Genomic DNA, 6,342 nt, shown 5'->3' on the forward strand with positions numbered 1-6,342 from the left:
GTTGCAATGATTTTAGGTATTTCACCCTCTACAGCACATAATGTCATTGAAAGATCCACAGAATCTGGAGGAATCTCCAGTGTGTAAAAGTCAAGGCCAAAAACCACAACTGAATGCCTGTGACCTTTGATCCCTCAGACAGTACTGCATTAAAACCCGGCATGATTCTTTGATGGATATTACCACATGGGCTAACCACATTTTGGAGCAACATATGCTGCTTTTTCAGGGACATCCACACTTAATCCCACATGACTACAACACCATCGCTCCATGATCAGAGAGTACAGGTGCTAGACTGGCCTGTCTGTCTGCGATTCTGTCCCGATTCATCCCACATAAGTATCTGACCTCACAAATGCTCTTCTGGATGAATGGGAAAAAATCCCTCCACACTCCCAAATCTTGTAGAAACCTTCCAGAAGAGTGGAAGATGGTGTAGCTGCAAAGGGAGGATCAACTCCCTATTAATGTCTAGGGAAATAATGGGATGTGATAAAAGGTCCTGTTGTTATAATGTGTAGGTGTCTCAATACTGTTGTCCGTGTTGTACTGATAAGTGTATGTTCTTGTATTCTGGCAATAAAGTATTTTGAAAACTTAGGAAAAAGTAGTAAACTATACCAGCCATTAGGGGTGTACTTTGTGTACTTCTGGTGCCGGTCCCAAGCCCAGATAAATGGTGAAGGTTGCGTCAGGAAGGGCATCCGGCGTAAAACTTGTGCCAAAACTATCATGCGGATCACAAATATGATTGCCATACCGGATCGGTCGAGGCCCGGGTTAACAACGACCGCCTCCGGTGCTGTTGACCAGCAGGGTGCCCGGTGGAAATTGAACTACTGTAGGTCGAAGACCATCAAAGAGGAGAGGAGGAAGGTGGGTTAGACGGCAGCGAGAGAGAAGGAAAGGCAGGAGTGTGGAGGTTAGAGTAGGGACTCTGAACATAGGGACAATGACTGGTAAAGGCAGAGAGCTTGCAGACATGATGGAGAGAAGGAAGGTAGATATTCTGTGTGTCCAGGAGACCAGATGCAAAGGAAGCAAGGCCAGGAACATTGGAGGTGGATTCAAACTGTTCTATCATGGTGTAGAGAGGAAGAGAAATGGAGTAGGGATAATCCTAAAGGAACAGCTTGTGAAAAGTGTTCTGGATGTAAAGAGAGTGTCAGCCAGGATCATGAAAGTTGGAGGTTGATGGTGTCATTTTGAATGTGGTCAGTTCATATGCACCACAGGTTGGTTGTCAGTTAGAGGAGAAAGAGGAATTTTGGAGTAAGATGGATGAAGTGGTAGATGGTGTCCCTAGAGAGGAGAGATTAGTGATTGGTGCAGACTTCAATGGACATGTTGGTGAAGGGAACAGAGGGGATGAAGCGGTGCTGGGTATGTATGGTGTGAAAGACAGAAATGCAGGTCAGATGGTTGTAGATTTTGCAAAGAGAATGGAAATGGCTGTGGTGAACAAGTATTTTCAGAAGAGGGAAGAACACAGGGTGACATACAAGAGTGGAGGGAGGTGCACACAGGTGGATTATATCCTTAGCAGGACATGCCACCTAAAGGAGATTGGAGATTGTAAAGTGGTACCAGGGGAAAGTGTAGCAAGGCAGCATAGGGTGGTTGTCTGTAGAATGAGATTAGAAACAAAGAAGAGGAAAAGAGTGAAGACAGAACCAAAGATTAGATGGTGGAAGCTGAAGGAGGAGGATGGTTGCAGGCAGTTCAGGGTAAAATTGCAACAGGCCCTTGGGGGCAGTGAGGAGCTACCTGAGGACTGGGAAACCACAGGTAAGGTGGTGAGAGAAACTGGCAAGAATATGTTGGGTGTTTCGTCTGGTCAGAGGAAAGAAGACAAGGAAAGTTGGTGGTGGAATGAGGAAGTCCAGGAGAGTATTCAGAAGAAGGCAGCTAAGAAAAAGTGGGATAACCAGAGATGAAGGATGTAGGCAGGAGTACTGTGAGGCTAGTCACATAGCAAATAGAATGGTGACAAAGGCAAAGGCTCAGGCCTATGATGAGCTGTATGAGAGGCTGGACAGTAAAGAAGGAGTAAAGGACTTGTATCATTTGGCTAAACAGAGAGAGAGCTGGAAAGGATGTACAGCAGGTTAGGCTGATAAAGGATAGAGAGGGAAATGTACTAGTGAGTGAACAGAGAGTGTTGAGTAGATGGAAGGAATACTTTGAAGAACTAATGAATGAGGAAAATGAGAGAGAGAGGAGGACAACGGGGGGGCGATAGTGGATCAGGAAGTGCAGAGAATTAGTAATGTGGAAGTGAGGGCAGCTTTAAAAAGGATGAAGAATGGAAAGGCAGTTGGTCCAGATGACACCTGTGGAGGTATGGAGATGTTTAGGAGAGAAGGCAGTGGACCTTTTAACCAGGTTGTTTAACAAAATCCTGGAGAGTGAGAGGATGCCTGATGAGTGGAGAAGTAGTGTACTGGTCCCCATTTTTAAGAACAAGGGTGATGTGCAGAGCTGCAGTAACTACAGAGGTATAAAGTTGATGAGCCACACCATGAAGGTATGGGAAAGAGTTGTTGAAGCAAGGCTAAGGTGAGAGGTTCAGATCAGTGAGCAGCAGTTTGGTTTCATGCCCAGAAAGAGTACCACAGATGCAATTTTTGCATTGAGAGTGTTGGTAGAGAAGTAGTTGCTGCATTTTTAGCCTTAAACAAATTCACCAGTCTTTCGTTGCCCCTGTTCCAACTTTTTAAAAAATATTTTGCCAGCATCAAATTCAAAATGGGTATATTTTTCAAAATACAATACAATTTTTCAGTTTAAACATTTGATATGTTGTCTTTGTACTATTGTCAACTAAATATAGGGTTTAAATGATTTACATAATTGCATTTTATTTTTATTTACATTTTGCACACTGACTCCTGTTTTTTTTTTGGAAAACAGGGTTGTAGATCAACTAGATTTAAGATCATTTCAGTAGATAAGATGTCATGTCTTACAGCGTACACACGTTTTTGTCAACGTTTTGCATTATAGTTGTTTGAACTGTCTATAAGGTGTGTTTGAGCGGAAGTAGATGTGAGAATGTGACAGGATGCAACATCTGATGCCTTTATTGTTTGTGTCTCTGTGGGGTAAGTGCTATTTTTCTATGTAATTATCACTTTATTTTTTGTGAATTTCTGTAAGGTACGTGGCACTGTCAGTCATTTTATTTGAATTAAATTGTAAACTGAGCATGACTACACTTAGATGAAAACACATGTTCTGTTCTTAATATGGAAACCTTTTATATCCAAGGTGTTGCATATGGTACTGTTTGGATTGCACAGTGGTCAACCAGAGAAAAATATGAAATTGGAGATTCAGGAGTCCTTCAGTGCAACATCAGATCTCATCAAGAAACTCTTAAGGGATGTAAAATATATTGGGTCATATTGGACCAAAGCAACAAAGATAGGACAAAAGACATTTTAAAAATAAAGAAGTATCAAAACAGAGTCCAAATTCATCAAAATGGTACTTTTAGTGAAATTACTCTTCACAATCTTTCAACAAATGACACAGAAGAGCTGTTTTGCACAGCATCCTGTGTCATTAATGGACTACTGAAGCAGATCTCTAGCAACGGGACTTCACTGATTATAACTGGTGGGTTAAAAATATATACTTCTCATTACTTTTACCACATCTTCGTATATCTAACTCACAAAACAGCACAAACAATGTTCTATGTCACCTGGAGAACATGAACAACGTATCAGAGCAGAGTAATTTATTTTCACTTTGGTTAAAGTGTAGCTATGATACAGCTTTGGTCTAAAATGTGGTTATTTATATCTTTAGACACCTATTATATTTAATCTTTCATTTCAGAACAGCAACCGGAGCCAGAACCTCCATGGCTGAAATATCTCTTCTTCTCTCTTAATCTGCTGGTCTTCTTAATAGCCACCATTATCTGTGTATTAATCATTCGAAAGAGGATCCAAAACAATTGGAACTAGTGACTGTATCTATAATATCCTGTATTTTGTATAACATCGTGCAACACTCTCTACTTCTCTACTTTGTACAACTGTCAGTACTGCTTCCTGCAAGTGATCCTAAATTAATACAGCTTGAGCATAATTAAAACCTGAAATCTGTAGACTGTGACTGACGGGAAACAGACAACAGTATTATAATATTTTAAATAATGACAATGACTGGCATGATAAAATATCCTGCAAAGCTGTTATTGCTTCTCTTGTTTAAAATGTTTGCTTATTGTCTAAAGAAATATTTTTATAAGCGTTTCATAACTTATGAACCTTTACTGCTGATGTGAATTCTGAATTATAGAAAATGAGATATCTACATTGTGGAAAACCTTTTACATAAATGTAAAAACTGATGCAAGATGCTTCACATGTGAATTACTGTTTATATTATTATGCTTGCTGTATCTGAACTAAACTTTCATTTAAAAAATGCAATTGACTAAGCCTCCTGTCTGTGTATTCGGACCCTACTTCCCACTTATCATCGGGGCCAATCATGTTCTGAAGGTTACTGAACAAGCCCCGTGACTGGAAGGCCACTGGTTCGATCACCTGAACCGACAGTACATGACTGAAGTGGCCTTGAACAAGACACCTAACCCCCAACTGCTCTTCGGATGGGGCTGCCCACTGCTCTGGGCAAGTGTGATCACTGCCCCCTAGTGGGTGTGTGTGCATTCATTAGTCTGTATGTGGTGTTTCACTTCATGCATGGGTTAAATGTGGAGGATTTCTCCATTAAGGGACTAATAAGGGTCTTTTAATCTTATTCTGATACCCATATATACAGTATAGTGTACATCATCATAATAAGCATCAATGTTGTAGGACACTTGGGCTTATGGTGCTTAGGTGACAAACATACTTGCTGAATTTTGGGTAACACATCAACAACATATTAGAGAAGCAGCGGTAGTGAAGCATCTGAATACACTGAGGTGAGGATCTTGTAGATGTACTGTTGTTTCATGACTTACATTAAGTAGATGTGTTGTTATAGATAAGAACTTGCACTGCATGCCTGTAATCAACAGCATGTCACAGGCCTTGTTCTAAATGAATCAGGATGCTGACATAGTAAGTAAGTAAGTAAGTAAGTAAGTAAGTAAGTAAGTAAGTAAATAAATAAATAAATGGATAAAAAAATCAGTAGAAATCATTGCCCTGCTGTGCTCTGGCCTGATTTCCCCCTAGCTCCTCCGCATAAGCAGCTAGCCCACCAGTGTCTTGTTTACCTGTGTGCTTAATATTGCATTCAGACAGCCGTCATACACATGAATTTCTTAGCACAAACAAGTAGTAAAGCTGTAAATACAAGTGACAAACATGTACAAGTTTCACATAACAAGGCAATGTGTTTGCTGATACCAAGTTTATCCCACAGACCAACATTTTACACACAGTGTCTTAATTAATCTGATAAAAGGGGTACAGTGGAAAAAAGATTTTATTTGATAATATTAATTAAAACGATTCAAGTTATTAAATGAAAGTAATTAAATTAAAACTGAAATCCCGTAGCAACCTCTTTTTAGTTTCACTTTACATCGACACATCGAACGTAACAAATCTGTTTATATTTATTACTTTTTAAAAAGAGGAGTAGAGTGAAGAGGGATGAGCAGTTTTTGAGTTTTTCAGGATGTCGGGTGAGTGTGAACAAGAGAAACTTAGAGATTTTGCCATAATATTGACAGGAAATATTAATAGTACATAAATAATGTACTCGGCATTTCTTGCACTCAACACTATGTAAATTGTCTTTCACTTAAGCACTGTTGAGAAATGTTATATTGTTCATTAATACTATCTTCGGAATTATGTTCTTTTGTTGGACATCTCATTTCCTTTCCTTGGTAATCATGTTTCTTTCAGAAGTATGATTGTTAGAGGTTTACAACTAGCCGTGGTGTGAAATTAGAATTCGTTTAGATAGAATAGTCTGTAAGCTCAATAATAGTTAGTAATAGTTACTATTAGTGGTGGACAGTAACAAAGTAAATGTCATTCGTTACTGTACTTTTACGGTACTTTTTTCATGCGTCTGTACTGTACTGAAGTTTTTCCATTTTGGGCGACTTTTTACTTTCACTCCACCACATTTTGAGAAATCTGCCTTTCTTTTGGTTTCTGTGTGTATAAAAACGTAACAGGTCAAAACAAAAGAAGCACAAAGCCAGAGCACCAATCAGGGCACAGCGGTCACTTTGTTCTAAGCTTGTTTTGACCTGGTGGTCATACCAACCCAGTACAGCACACGGTTCACTAGGAACTAACCTAACTTTGTGTAAATAGAGCACAATATAGAAATATGTCCCCATACGCA

At 39.6% G+C, this 6,342-nt stretch overlaps 1 long non-coding RNA gene across 1 annotated transcript; it reads left to right on the plus strand.

Moving 5' to 3' along the window:
• The first annotated feature begins 3,061 nt into the window (after nt 1-3,061).
• Nucleotides 3,062-4,421, plus strand: LOC108441378. Its single transcript, XR_001858934.2, has 3 exons — nt 3,062-3,107; nt 3,274-3,624; nt 3,850-4,421. It is a non-coding gene; the product is annotated as an uncharacterized LOC108441378 (long non-coding RNA).
• Nucleotides 4,422-6,342: the final 1,921 nt, after the last annotated feature.

This window comes from Pygocentrus nattereri, chromosome 17 (assembly GCF_015220715.1).
Source record: "Pygocentrus nattereri isolate fPygNat1 chromosome 17, fPygNat1.pri, whole genome shotgun sequence".
In the NCBI taxonomy this organism is placed as follows: Eukaryota; Metazoa; Chordata; class Actinopteri; order Characiformes; family Serrasalmidae; genus Pygocentrus; species Pygocentrus nattereri.